Source organism: Taeniopygia guttata, chromosome 9 (genome assembly GCF_048771995.1).
Source record: "Taeniopygia guttata chromosome 9, bTaeGut7.mat, whole genome shotgun sequence".
Lineage (NCBI taxonomy): Eukaryota > Metazoa > Chordata > Aves > Passeriformes > Estrildidae > Taeniopygia > Taeniopygia guttata.
Genome location: NC_133034.1, coordinates 21,435,748 through 21,450,743, shown reverse-complemented (window position 1 = coordinate 21,450,743; position 14,996 = coordinate 21,435,748). Strand labels below are relative to the sequence as shown.

General features: G+C 44.5%; 1 long non-coding RNA gene across 1 annotated transcript in view; it reads left to right on the top strand.

Annotated features, from left to right (window-relative positions):
* Window positions 1-14,996, top strand: part of LOC115496336 (uncharacterized) — a 22,740-nt gene extending 7,744 nt beyond the window's left edge. The window contains exons 4-8 of the long non-coding RNA XR_012057472.1: window positions 1,017-1,148; window positions 4,313-6,767; window positions 8,424-8,558; window positions 9,115-9,254; window positions 13,425-14,996. This is a non-coding gene — a long non-coding RNA (uncharacterized lncRNA). The remainder of the gene's footprint in view (window positions 1-1,016; window positions 1,149-4,312; window positions 6,768-8,423; window positions 8,559-9,114; window positions 9,255-13,424) is intronic.

The following is a 14,996-nucleotide window of genomic DNA, read 5'->3' as shown; positions in this document are numbered from 1 at the left end:
TGGTGCTCTGGTCACAGACTTTTTAAGTAATCCATTAACCAGAAAGGTGGTTCAGGCAATGCAAATGAAAGCCATCTGAAAATAAAAGATGTCAACACTTGGAAGGAATGAGATTGCACCGAGGTGCTTTGAAGCTTATCAAAGTGTCATCCTTTGTTCCAGGTGTCTCCTCAGACCAGAGTGCACTGGATTCAGGAATCCCTCCCTTTGGATGGGGATTCCAGGTGGACTTTGAGGGTTGTTGGGTCTTTCTACAGCTGGAAACACAAACTCCTCAAATTCTGCATTCTCCTTGGTGTGGCCACAGTTTCTGAACTGGAAAAAAGAGACATGACCAGGGAGGGAGAGGTGGCACGAAGGGTGAGCTCAAGGGTCCTGCAGTGGGTCTGAAGCTTTGCAAATCCCCTCTGTCCCCATGTCTGCAGAGGAGCCAGGCAAGCCTGGAGCCCCCCGAGCCCCCTGCACCACTTTTCCCAAGGTGTCCTTTCCAGAGCATGGCCTGCCCGTCCTGGGCTGGACCAGCACAGTGGGCAGTGGGGCCACTGTGCAAAGATAGGTCACAGAGGAAGGGTAAATCCCCCACTTTTTAAAATGTTTGTGTTGATTCTGAGTTTTCTGTGAATTTTTTCCACTGCAGCAACACCAAACCTCCACAGGGACACAGCTAAAATCACAACAAACTGCATAAGGGCAGAGAAGAACAGAAGGAAACACTTAAAACAGTTTTTCTGCCAAAGAAAATGTCCATATGATGCCATCATCTTGCTATAGGTGACCTTTTTCAAGTTTATAAAGATTTGTAGATGTAATAAGGAAAAGAAAAAAAAAAAAAACCCACCAAATTTTATGGTGAAGGAGGAAAGACTGGAAATAGAGCAAAAGTATGTGCTGGGGGTTCAAACATAAGCCCAGATATTAAAGTATCTTAATATCCAGACTTGCCTGTGAAGTATTTCGCAATAGTAAAATAATTTCAGAACTTTTTAACGATGAGTGCTGGAAACTTGTTTTGGCAGAATTGGTGCATGAGATTGCCATGGAGAAGGCTGGGGAAGATGTTTGGGCCCCTATTAAATCTACATGGACATAAATATTTATGCAGGAGTACAGCTTGAGGTCTATGTTTCATCCCAATATTACCTGACTGGGTAAGATTTTGCACTTCTTTAATCTCCTGGATAATTCTGGGATTTGGGTATATACTGGTTAAGCTGGTTAAGGATTGGTGGGGTTTGGGATAAGAAAAAATTGGAACTGTTGTAACAGAATGTTTACATTAAAAGAATAAATGCAAAAGTAATTTCTGCATAACTAGGAAGAATTATCACCAAAGGGCACTTGAAAAATAATTGATGACTGCAATCAGCCACTAAAATAGTTCTTCAGCACAGTTAGATTGTAAAAATACCCCCATGACTGACTTAATTAAAATAATTACCATGGGACTTGCCTTGGCTTAAAATAATATGTCCCTTTTTATGACTTTTGGAGCCAGGTGAACTTAATCTCCTTGTCTTCTCTAAGGCTCCTGTCCAGTAACATATTTGGGACAATTAGGTCCTTAATCACCTAAAGAAGAAATATCACATTGGCAGCAGAGAGCCATTCCCAGCACAGAGATTGTTCTGGTGTGTCACTCAAGGGCTTAATTTTAAAAAATGGACCTTAATGATGCAGATGCAGTCCTGTGAAAGGAAAACACCAGGAGATGATGATATGGCTTCACAAAAATAGCTTTCCCCCCTCTGTTGGTGTCAGTGGCAGGAGCAGGATGTGATAATTGGGTAGGATCTGATGCCCATCTATCCAGGCAAAGCACAAATGGGGAGAGATGATTAGGAGATGCAGTGAGGTGTTAGGTGTGCTCACCCCTTCTCAAAGGAAAGAAGCTCCACTTCTGCCTTCTTCCCATCTTGTTCCTGGCTCCACGGTCTTGCTGCTTACCTTGGATCAGCTCTGGTGCTCATCAGAGCCAGTACAGCTCATTATTCCCACAAAGCACTGGGAAGTTCTCTACTGGGCTGGCAACAAGGACTGGCTCAGTGAAGAGCCCAGAAGCCCAGGACAGTGCAGGAGGGGTGGGAGCCAGTGCCAGGGCGAGGATGACCCTTCCCTGGCCATGAGGAGGGCTCAGCTGCCCATCCAGCATCAGCCTTAGCCATTCCTGAGTGTTTTTGTCAGTGCAGAGGTTGGATCTGGCTCATCTTCAGGCACTGGTTTCTTTTAAGTTGATAGTTTGAAGGAAAAGAGTAGATGAATGGCTTTCTCATGACCCCTCCCATAAATTTTTAATGAGTGCTTTTCAGGCTGCTGAAACTTTCCTGTCAAAGAGATTAGTAGGGAAAATTCTACCTGTTACAAACCACCAATTTTGGGGAAAAACCACTATTTATGCGAAACACAATGCTTATTTCCTCCAGTGAGATTATAACTGGTTTTGTTTTCCTTTTCTTTGTTACAAGCAGCTTAACGTTTAGCTGCAAGGTCCTCTAAGGCCCACAGAGCCTCTGCTGACCATGCTTTCAGTTTCTGTGTGGCCACACCTTGAAGTGATTTCCAGGCACCAGCATAGCCTGTGCCAAACACAGCTGGGGAGAAATCACCAGCAGCTCCCCTAAACTGTGGTTTGGCCACCCCAGTGGCAATATCCATTTACAGCTCCCACTTCTTTTCACCGCGTTTGAAAGAAAAATTCATTTCCCCAGACAGGTTTGCGGTGTGGTCTCATGGAGGGTTTTGCTGACCTCCTTCAGAGGTGAGGAGGTGCAGGGCAGGGTGAGAAATCCCATCCAAGGCTGTGGCCTGAGCTGCCTGGAAGTCAACAGGCTGGGAAAATAGGTCAGCCCCTCACACACCTCTGTCCACCTCAGCTTCCCACCCAGGGGTACAAAATGTGCTGCTGTCACTCCCTGCCAGCACCCAGCTGTGTAAAGGACATCTGCCTTCTGCAGGGAGCACAGATCCTTCAGGGAGGCTCAAAGTGGACCTGGGGAAGCACCTCTGGCTTGGCTGTGGATGTCCTGAGATGTGCATTTTTAACATCAGACCTTTGAACTCACCGCCACCACCTGAAACAGGAGAACAGAGAGTGAAATTGCAATCTTTATTTGAGCAGTGAGGCTGCTGTAGAACTCATCACGATTTACCAGTGCTTCTGTTCTGCTGATTGCTGATAGATATGCAGATTTTATTTAAATTCAGGATAGCAGAAGAGGTGCTGTCCAGACAGAGGGGCTATTAGGATTGCCCAATAGTTGTTGGCAGTGAATACCCAAAGAGTGCTCAGCTCTACTTAACTTTATTATCTTTTCTTCAATGTGCACCTTAAGAAACATTTACCACCACTGCTCCTCTGTCACATGGAAGAGGTGCTGTTTAGTTGCTATCACTTAAAACTTATAAAGTGTCCACAAGCAAGGGATGCTAATTTAGTGAGACTCTTTTTAGCCCTTTTGGTTATGAAACTGCAAGTTTGTTGTCCTTGCAAGATATAAACAGGGAGGAAGTTAGAAATATTTTTAATAGCCCATACATAGCCTATTTATTATGTTCATTTCCTATTTCCTTGCTCAGAAATTGTTTCAGGGTCACTTGAGGCTGTAACTGGAGATGCACAGCAGCTCTCCCCAGGCTGCCATGCCTCCTGCAGGCTCGGATTTGCCACCTGTGGCCACATTGAGAGTGAATCAAATTCTTTTAGAAATAATTACAGGCAGTCCTGCAAACGGTTGTGTTCGGGTATGGCAAATCAGATTATGTCCTGAATATTTATAGTAGTAATCTGTTTGTTTTCTTGTGCTTGCCTTGCATGGCTACACAGGCGTTTATTCTCCAGGGAGCACAATAGCTGCATGGGGATAGCAGAGATTGCTGTGATAATATGCTTGCAAATCATTAGCAGGACAAAGCATTAAAGCCCTTTGAAGATTCTCACAAAGAATTCAGCATATCTGAGTTAACCGGGGGTAGGGTTGGGGTCTGGGGGAGGGCTACAGCAGCAGGAGATGGAAGCTGGCAGGAGGAGATTTTTTAGTATGAAGAAATCTTGGATTTTTTTTTTTTTTAACTTAGAGATGGGATAATTGAGAGGCATTTAAAAAAATTTTATTCAATTTTTAGTCTTATGAGAAGGGTGAGACAATACAGATGTTATAATTCATGCTATCACAATCAGATGCCATTTCTTAATTACGATACACTATAAGTGTTTCCTAATCTATCAGCTTTAGCTACACTATAAGTACTTTAAAGATCATCATGTGGGTCCTACTGCAATGTATCTTTCATATTTCTGTTTTTCTATCTTTCATAGGTCTATCTTCCATAGTCCACAAAGAAAAGCAGATGTGAACACAGGGTTTGTCCAAACTCCCTTTCCAAGCACCACTTCCAGCCTGCTGAGGAGGCACTTTTTTTGTTTTGAAAGAGCTGAGCCAAGCCCCAGTATTACAGAATTGAAGCTCCTGAGGTGGGTTTTGATGCTGCATCTGCCTAAGCTGACACAGGAATCCCCTTCTCTCCACAAACCAGCCAGCTTTCCTGCCCCACTGAGTGCTCCCATCCCAATAGGACCAGTGCTGATGCCAGCCCAGATTAAAGTCTGAGTATGGATCAGCAATGCTCCCTCTCTGTTAAATATGTCCCTGCGGCTGGTCTCTGTTTCCCAGCATTAAAAACAACATTGCAGGAAGAACAAGAACAGCACCAGACTTGCAGGAATCAGGTTGATTCTGCTGCCTTTGGGAATTTTGATGCTGGGTCTGCCACAAGGAAAAACAACTCAGAGAAGCTGGATGCAACTACTGAGCTTTAGATTTTAAGTTTCTTTGTGTTAGAAGTTTTCTTCAAAACTGAATCTTTTTGAAGGTTAGAGGCATTGATTCACAGAGCCATCATTGCTACTCAGAAAAGAACCTGTTGCACATCAAAATAGGTTTAATAAACTCTCTCTCTCCTCCTCTTGCAAGTCTCCCCTTCAATCAGAGAGAGGCAATATTGCAGACAGCTGACTGCCAGGGTCTCCAGAGTATGGTTCTTAAAATGCAACACAGGAAATTCCCCAAATTTAAAAAATGTTCCAGAGGCAAGATTTGTAGGAAAAAACCAATCACTTGTGCTTCATTTGCACTTTGCAAATCAAAAGAGGGGCCTGAAGGGTAGGTTGCATTCCTTGTTTGTAATCCTGACTTCCTGTGGGTCTGACTTAGGCTGTGTGTGCTCCTTGAGGTCACATAGTGGGTTTAACTCCAGATTTTCACGTGAACAAAGCAGTTCAGTGATGCTCTAACTTTAGTCATGAGATGCACTAAGTTTAGTCATGACTTGCAAGAATTCAACAACTGGGACATGTGTCTGCAGTGTGACCCTGCAGCTGCTGGTGCTCACCTGTGTCCCACTAGATAGAAATTTGTGAGTTATTGGTTCTGTTCATGCACCTCCTTTGAGCCAGCCCTGCTGTAACAGCCTCCACAGGCCCAGAGCTCTTGTCACTGCTCATGATGGAGTGCATGGAAAGGGAAAAAAGTTCCCTCTGACCTCATGATTTCTTGGGAAGTCTGGCTGAAGGCTGAATGGCTGCACACTCCTCAGCGCCGCAGGCTGACAGGTCCCCACAGGTCTGAAGAGAGCACATCTGGTGTTCCTTGCCCTTGCTTTTGGGTTTTTCTGAGCTCTGAACTTCTTACTGGAGTTTTTAGGGCTGGAAACTTAACTTTGTTGTTTTTTGGTTTTTTTTTAAGAAGCAAACATTTGTGATTCTGTGCTTGATTATTCACCTGTTTCTGAGGAGGTGTTTCTGGAGACTGCATCAAACTGATGGAGATGTGACCCAAGGGCAGAGCTGCCAGCTCAGAGCTCCTGAGAGCTAGGCTGGCCTCTTTGTCAGGTTTCTCCTCTGACTTTAGCCACATTATTCAGCTTTTCTTCCACGCTGTGTCCCTGTCTTCAAGGAGACCATCATCAGGTGGAAGAAATCCCAGAACCCAATCCCCCACAGAAGGATTGTGAAGAATTCATGCCTGAAGAGCACTTTGTGGGAATTGTCTTTTAGGACTGAATTATTGAGGCATGGACAAACCTTTGCTTTCTTTTCACAGGGAAGGAATGTATTGAGAAGCAGACTGCTTAAAAACCCCACTAATCAGATAATCCTTGAACATGATGCTGCTCTAGACCTGCAGTCTCCAGATCTATATGGATGTAGAGGTCTATTCTATTCTATTCTGTGAATGAATGCACACTCCTACCTAAACCTGCACACAGACATTCAAATATATGTATATATTACAGATCTAATTCCTCCAAATGGATGGAAATCCTGGTTTGGTGCAATTAGCAAAACTTTGATTTATTGTGCTTTAAATTCTCTGATGACATTCATCCCCAGATGGACTTCTGCTGTAGTTGAGACAAATATGTGTTTTGCCTGTATGACACATGCTACTACACTTTCTTAATGTGGAGAATGTTCATTTTTCAAGCAAAAACTGCTCAGTTTGGTAAGCATGTAGCTCTCCAAAATTCTTGTCAGGTTACTTTGCTGTTTCTGACAGCCTGCAGCAGAGGTTTGATGTATGTTTAATGTGTATTTACACTGACCTGGAGAATTTGCAGTTCTTGTAAAACATCTTGTATTCACCTCTTTCTTTTTCTCAGCTTTATGTCGGTAGAAGGTGTAATATCCAACCTGGCTTCCAAAGTTTCTCACCTAATTTCTGCATTTTGGTGGAGTCTCAGCTGTTACAGCTGAGTGCAAAAGTCTTGTAAAGGTAAGAGAAAATAAACAGGGTGTAAGAGTTGGGTGATGCTAGACAAGATATTTATCTTCTGAGCAGAAATGTTGAGGTGCAGGAAGCTTTAGCTGGAGTAAATAGAAAGGCTTTAGGTTGTGCTCAGATTAAGACACTACTTGCTCACCCAGCACTATCAGTGCTGACAGATCTGTGTAGCTGCAGGATTTGTGCTTTATCCTGACACAGGCAGCACCAGCAAAAAGGTCAGCCAGTGGTTATATCGTGGAGCTGAATGCTTTCACAGACTGAACCTTTGTGCCCCAAGGAGCACAAATGTTTTTAAGGTATGTGATATCTACTTTTGAAATCCAGTTTTCAAAGGGCAAAAAACCCCCAACTTATATATGTATATATATATATATACACACACACATATGTATATATATGTTTCTGAAGCATTTCTTCCTAGACATGGCAGTTTAGTCTTGCTGTGGCTCAGTTCAGTGCTGTGAGCATGCTGAGTGGAGGGAACTCAGCTTGGGCTGTGCTGCTGGCAGCTGAGATAATCCAGTCATGACTTGCTGTGACTTTCTTGTTATGAAATCACTGGTACTGGATAAACACATCTGCCTTCCATCCCTGCTAACACCTCCTTTTTGACTGTAAATAAGTGCTTGGTGTGACACTGACCTGAGCTGGAAATTGTAAATGTGCAGGTGATGAAGTCACCACAGAGCTCTGCCCTGAGATATCAGGGACAGAGTGATCCCTGCAAGATGCCCAGAGGCAGAAATTGTGCTGGGAATTCATCCAGCTAATGGGATTATTGGGGGAAAATATCATGCCCTTCAGGAATACAGTGAGGGGTCTATTGGAACAAGCACTGCAATGTTAGGGTGCAACCTTACCCTGCAGCAAAGCCAAGGAAATGGCTCCTGGACACTGCAAAGGGTCTCTGTTCTGTCACTCAGCCTCTTGCTCCCACTGCCTCCCAGGAAGCTGCACTCACCTGCCCTGCCCTGGGCCAGCCCATGGAGCAAAACAAGAAATGCAAACAGCTCCATGTAAGCAGAGAATAATTTCTTTTGGCAGTTTGCTCCCTGACTGGAGTTCCACCAAATGTTTTGTTTTCACAGCTGATGGTTTTTGGTATGAAATATGTGTGAGTGTCTTTGGGACCTTGCATTGGATGTGGGCCTGCCCTCGTTACAATTCACAGCAAAAGCCTCATGAACTGCAGCAGGAACAGGCTCATTTTATGGCTCACAGCCTGGAAATACTCTTCTTAACACAGTGTGGCTTTCCAAAACTGGATGTGATCAACTGTATCACTGCAGGGTTTTGTTAGTTTAGATGGCCAAATAATCTGTGAAGAAGCCAAATGCCTACATGCTTTCCTTTATAGTTAGTAAAAAATGCTTTAAAAAACAGGTGAAGGGTTACCAAGGGTTCCTTGAGTTTTACATTTAATGACTATTTGCAGTTTAGAAGTTATTTATTCTGGCTGGACTTGTAGATGAAACAGGAGAAAACCTTCAAGTCAAGGAAAAGTACTTGTCTTTTTACGTATTTCACCTTTCAGCTCTGATGGACTTAAAAACAAAGCTCTGGTAATGTGTTTGTGTATTTGTCTAAGCCCATAAAGATAATCTTAGCCCTCAAGGGCTTACAGTCAAAATCATTTCTTTGCAGCTCCCTGGGTACATTAGAACAAGCTGAGCAGCAGTGATGGAAGCACTGAGATAGTTCACCTCCCCTGTGCTTGCAGGGCTGATGTCTTGAAAAAACCCAGCTGGCAGGGATAATGAAATCTGTTGCAGCAGTCAGGTTGGTAGGAATGCCTTTCTGTTTCAAAAGCCTTTCACGGATTGCCTGTAATCACAGAAGAATCTCTGAGTAAAGCACCTCAGGCACGCAGGGAATGGAGAGCTGCACCCAGCAGTCTTGCTCTGTCTGATCCGTTTTCTCCACATCCCTCTGCTGACAAAGCTTTCTCACACTTGTGTGAAACGTTAACGTGGGAGGGAGATTCTGTGGGAGGGAGATTCCTTGGCTCCCTTCCCTCCTGACATTTCCAATGCGTTTCCCAGACCCGTTTTTCCATCCTGCAGTGTAAAATTGATTTTGATGAAATCTTGAGTGAATTAAGCTGCAACACAGCGATCTCCTTTCTCAACTCATATTTGCTGTCTGCCTTATTTACATGGAGAAGAAGCACTTGGACATGCCAATGATCCTGTCATTTATTTGCCTTGTGTATCATGCCTTTGGCTACTAGAATTAAAGTGGAAAATACAATTAAAAGCATTAGCTGTGGCAGACATACAAAAAAATATCATTACATGCTTGACAATGTTCTCTTTCATATTGTTAATCCCTGCAGATCTACCTGTGCTATTAGATTTCACATACAGATTTTATTTTTCTCCGAAGACTGCATTAATTGGAATGAGCACTCCTGTTTGTGTAAGGGAAGAAAAGGAAGATGTCACCATGCTGAAAAGCCTCACCTGACTTTTCTTAGTGAGTATGGTCTAAACTTGAACTCGAAATGAGCAAATATTTTTCAGGCTTCAAAATATTTGCAGATGGCTGGACAATGTTGTTAGGTAATGTGTTTGGCTTGCTGCACCATGGAAAATATTTGTGTGTAAACTCAAATTGTTATGTAAACACAAAGTTTCACATAAACAAAGTTGGTCTGTGGTGAAAAGCAGAGAGAGGCAGCTCAGATGGGATCTGGGCATCTGGATCCTTCCTCCCTACACACCTCAGCAGGGAGCATGGGCTTGAGAGTCACGCTGGTGATATCTTGCAAGGACCAAACCTATGTACTGAGAGTGCAAACATCCCTCATTCTTCATTTCCAAATTAAAATACGTGACCAAAGAAAAGCAAAATTCTTTGCAGGTTGGAAAGCACTGCTGCTGAGCATAGCACTGACATTTCTGTAGTTCTTTCCCTGTGAAAATATTCTGGGGGAAAAAAGTTTCTGATAAGAAAGCCTGAAATGGTATTAACAGTGCAAACCCAGATTATTTGCTTTATCAGTGAGACTGAGAATCCACAAATACCTTATACTTGTGCCTCTCAATTCACTTATGGCCTTCTTTATGGTGAGATTATTAATTATATAAATAGTTCACAAAACACATTAAATACATACCTCTTTAACATCTAGTAGGAACACACCATTGCACGACTTTATTGCAAAGACCCCAGAGAAATCCCTGTCACCCTCAGTTTGAACCTCCCCTTCACCTGTGGCTGCCACCATGAAAGTACTTCCAATGAAAACAAATGTCTAAAGAAACAAGGGCAGGAGAAATAACAGAGAAAGAAAGACAAATCTGGACAAGTCCAACGGAGTGGTGACATGTCTGCATGACATGTCTCCAGTGAGGCGATGGAACACAGACAGGCTGGCACCTCTGCAGAGTTAAAACAGACCAGGCTGGGGAAAAGAGACGTTTTCTTTTACCCAGGGCCTGCATTTCCAGCCCTGCATGCTGTGCTGCATGCAAACATACTAAATACCTGAGACATTAAATCCCAGCTATGACAAAAGGCTGAAATTTCAGGCATTTCGTGGAAGAACAGTTTTTTAAAGAATGTAGCGTCAGGAGCAAGATTCCTCTGGCTGTGTGCTGTTTGCAACATTTTAGCATATCTTGTTAGTCCTGATAAAGGCTGTAAAAGAGTGTATAAACCAGGTAAACTTGCCCAGCTGGACTTGTTTCATTTCATGATTACTGCTCAAGGAAGACCAGAGAGAAAACAGAACTGAAACTCTCTACACCCAAGGCAAACAAAACCTCAGAATCATGGGATACTTCAAAGCGCGTTAAAGTAGTCTTTTCCTCGGTTGTGAGGGGTTTGTTTTTGGCAGGTGAGGTCTGGATACCTCCAACAAGGCTTTGCCAAAGGTCAGAATGGTCCTGATTTGCACAGTTCCAACATTTCTGGAGATTTCTGTTCAGTGCTGCTACCTCCTGGCTCCCCGAGGGCAGGGCTGTCAATAAACAGGCAGGGTTTTTTGGCCAGGCTCCTTCCTTATTAGCTGTGAGCAGCAGATTGTTTCATATTTGAAGCACTCTGGTGAAACCACACTGGCTCGTTTATTTTCAAACATTTCAGGGAAAGGGAAACGAGTGGAGGGGTGGAGCAGATAATCAGCAGTGTTTTTCCCTCCTTGGCTAAGTATTTTAGTGATACTGGGGAAAGCACCGGCTCTAAAAGTTTTGACCTTAACTGTGTGTGTTCAGTTTGCCTATTCAGAAAAATAAGGTAAACTCCCACTTAAATTCCCTGTTTGTTTGTGCCAGTCACTGCTCTTCTTGCTCTGGTGTCAGGGGTTCCTTCACCAGCACGTTAGGTGAAGCAGCTACAATAATGTGGGCAAAAGTTTTCTGAGTTAGGTGTATCCCTGTTCAAACCTCACTGACACAGCTTGAGAGATGCTCTCAGACCCTCTGGCTGGGGCAGCAGCTCCTGCTGTTGGGCTCTTGGGGTTCCCTCTCTGTCAGCTGTGGTCCCAGAGCTCCTCAGGACAATGTCAGTCTCTCTGTTGGGTTCAGCAGACTGTTGTTCAGGTCCTAAAATGACAATATGTCAGCCATCTAAATTCTTCCTTAATAAATAGCTGAGTCTTCTCAGCTGTGAGAAGTGTAATATTTTCAGAGGACTCTCCATGCTCCCAAACCTGCAGCAGCTTGGTGTTGTAAGAGCCTTTTCAGGGAAGAAAAGAGCAAACCCGCTCAGTTAGAGCCAGTGCCAGTCCTGGTGCCAGCCCACTGGCTGCTGCTGTGTTTGTGTCCTAAAATCCTTGCCTGAATAAACACTGCTGCTGCTGTGGTGAACCTCTGCATTCTGCAATGCCTTGCACAGGAGACAGAGATCGTATGAATTGGTGCAACCCCTGAGGGGTTACTGAATCCCAGCAGCAAAGGGGCTCCCCAGGCTGCCAAACCATCTCGGGCTAAATTCACAGTCTCTTCCTGCAGGCCCCAATAATAACAAGGAAATGCCTCCATTGCTTGGCCTTGATGGTGTCTGAAAAGCTGGCCTGTGTCCAGGCTTGGGGGAGTGACAGAAGGTGTGGAATTTCCCTGCCTCACCTGGATCCAACAGCCACCTCTGCCCAGGGGAGAGCTTCTGCCTCCAGGCCTGGTGGAGGCACAAAATTGGTTGATCTTCCACCCTTGGTTGCTTTTTAAACTCTCTTCTCCCCAAGCTCGATGCCCTCCTTCCCACACAGAAAAGATCCCCTGGTTCTTGAGACAGCCCTTGGGCAAGGATGAAGTATTAACAGGAAATTCACCTTCTCTTTAACTTGTTATTCATCTGGAAAATAAATGACTTCAGCATTTTGTTATGGGTCCTGGCACAGATTAGCTTTTAACGATTCCTGTGCCCTGATTGATTTGGAAGTGGAAAGAGTGTTGGTTTTGCTCCCAGCTCCAGCTTTGGGAACGGAGTCTGGGTCAAGGGGAGTTGTTGGATGTTTGCAAGAACAGTGTGGTGACTGCTGTCAGCTGGGTCAAAGAGGTGCTGAGTTAACTCTGCTGCCCTTAACCCACTGCAGCCTGTTGAGGGGGTTTTAGGGGGAAGAGCACCCAGCTGTGTTGGCTCTGCTGCATTAACATGCAAACAGCTTTTTACAGCTCAGGAGATACTGGTGTGAGCAGGAGAGCTCAAGCTAAAACTGCATTTCAAAGTGAGAAATTCAAATTTACTAAAGAGTAAGTTAGAATTGGGATTTGCATTTTGGAGTGAAGACCCAAGGAGATTGCATAAGTGGCTGATGAAGTAAATGTATGAATATGCCCAAGCAGATCTTGCTTAAACTTGGGTACTTCCTTGGAAACTCAAGTGAGAAAATTACCAGCCCAAGAGGCCAAGATGATGACACTTAAAAAAATAAAAGGCCTGAGTCCAAATTCATGGCAGTATCATCATTTTAGCCTGACTAAAAGGACTATTATAAATCTAGAGCCAGCCTATAATTTTTAATGAAGTGGTTCTAGGCTTGTACTATGGCAATTTAAATGTATATGTGTGTGTATGTATATACATATGCACAAGTATAATTTATAGCAAGTAGTTTCTGAGAGTGTGCTGAAAAATATACATTGGCTCAGGCTGAAAGCTCTATTTCACCAGCCTCACCATGTCACTCATGGTGAGACATGTAATTCCACAGGTTTTTCTCACATTTGTATCCCTGTTTTTGATTTTTCATAATTCTTCTCTGGAGTTGGCCAACACGCAGTTAAATCCATGTCTGTGTCCAAAGAGACTCCTTGTGTTCCAGATGTCCAGATGTCCTGTCAGTAGGCCACCACTCTGGGGCTGAACATGAAATACAAATGTGCAATAGCTGGTATCTGATTGACCACCTGGTATTTCAGCAGATCATACAGGACCTGAACGAAACAACGAAAACGAAGTTGATCCTTTGTGCTCAAATCAGGCTGAGACTGTGCCTCCAGGGCATTGCTGTGACTGTGAAATAACAAGGGGCATCCTCCCTCCCTTGACTGTCCACACAGACCACCAAAACCAGGATTTGCAATGGTATGGTATTTGGAAAAGCTGGGAAGCTCTGTTGCACTTGTGCAGGGGAACTGGTGATGAAAAATAGGAATGCAAAAGGAAATTGGGAGGTTTTTTTTGCAGGATTTTTTTTTTCAGGGGTTTTTGGAGCCCCAGCTCTGGGTGCAGGCCCTGACCCCTCAGGCTGAGCCTCTCCAGCTGCACAGGGAGATGAGGAGGCATGTCTGACTCCTGCCTTTTCATGCTCCTCAGCATAGGATTTTTTGGGGAGGAAAAAACCCCTTATAAATAGATAGAGTCGCATTAAATGTGCACTGCTGTTTGCTGAGCTGTTCTGGCTTTGCAGTGCTCCCTAACCCACAGCGTGTTTGTGGCAGAGGCTGCGACTGAGGCAGCATGGAGCATGTGGCTGGGTGTGAAAATCACCGAAGGTAACTCATCTGATAGCCCAATAACCTCAAATAATTCAAATTTTAACTCAAATAACCCAACCCCATGGCTGTGCCATGGAACCCTGGCTCCCGCTAGCCCAGAGCAGAGTGTCAGGGCTGCTTTGCCAGTGGGGCTCTTGGAAAGGTCATCTCCTCCCAGCATCGGGAGCAGGATGTACAAGGGCTGTAAAAATTGCATTTTGTCTTACAGTGGGTTACCTTTTGCACCGTTAAAAGTGTAGAGATGCCACAGCACAAGGGCAGAAATAGCCTCACTTCTTCAGGTATAACCCTGCACCATTTCCAGGGGGACTCACAGATCTCTGTAGGGTTTTGGAGATGCTGCTTATGCCTCCATGCAGCCCTCACTGACACAGACATCTGAGCAGGAATGGAGACAGCCCTGAAAACCCAGCTCTGCATGGGCATGGGCATGCCCTGGGCACAGAGCAAGGATTTCCCCTGGGTGCACTCCCTCGCCCTTCTGGCCCTGCAGACATGCTCGGGCAGCTGCAGCGAACCCGGGTCACTGCACACACCCCAGCGGGTCCCAGGGTCTGAACTAGCAGCCAGATCACCTGAAAAACACCCCCACAGCCTGCCAAGGGCTGAGTGAATCATGCTGAGGAACCACAGAACATCTGGGTTAAAACTCATCTCGTTCCACCCCTGCCATGGGCAGGGGCATCCTCCACTGGGGCAGGTCCTCAAAGCCAAGTCCAATCTGGCCTTGGACACTTAGGGATGGGGTATTCCTGGGATGGAATGGTTGTGAGGGGTTTGGGGTTTTTTGGTTTTGTTTTGGTTTTGTTTTGATTGGTTTTTTTCTGCAAGAACTCTGAGTAATTCCCCCTTGGCATGACTCTCCTGCCTTGTCCATGCATGAATTCACAAGTCACGGCTGGGCTGCCCCAAAAGTTCTGGTGCAGTTCCCACAATAACAATTCCTGCTTGGCAGAGAGGTTTCAGAAATTGCTGTGCCAAACTTCGCTTTAAACACTCCCTCTGCTGGCTGTACTGCAAATGATTGACTTTTAATTAAAAACTTCAGAGTGGAATTAGATTTTTGTGAAATTACTAGGTTAGCAGGAAGAATTCCCTTTCTTCCTTCACCACACCCCGAATTCCTCCTCTCAATGGCACTGAGTGTCCTGCACCTGTCCTGACACTGGCATGGTGTTTGTGGTACAAGGATTTTTCTATAACACCAATTATTATTGCTGATTTACGTCTCTTAATATAAAATTTATTCTCTCCTTTAACAAATTTTACCTCTCTT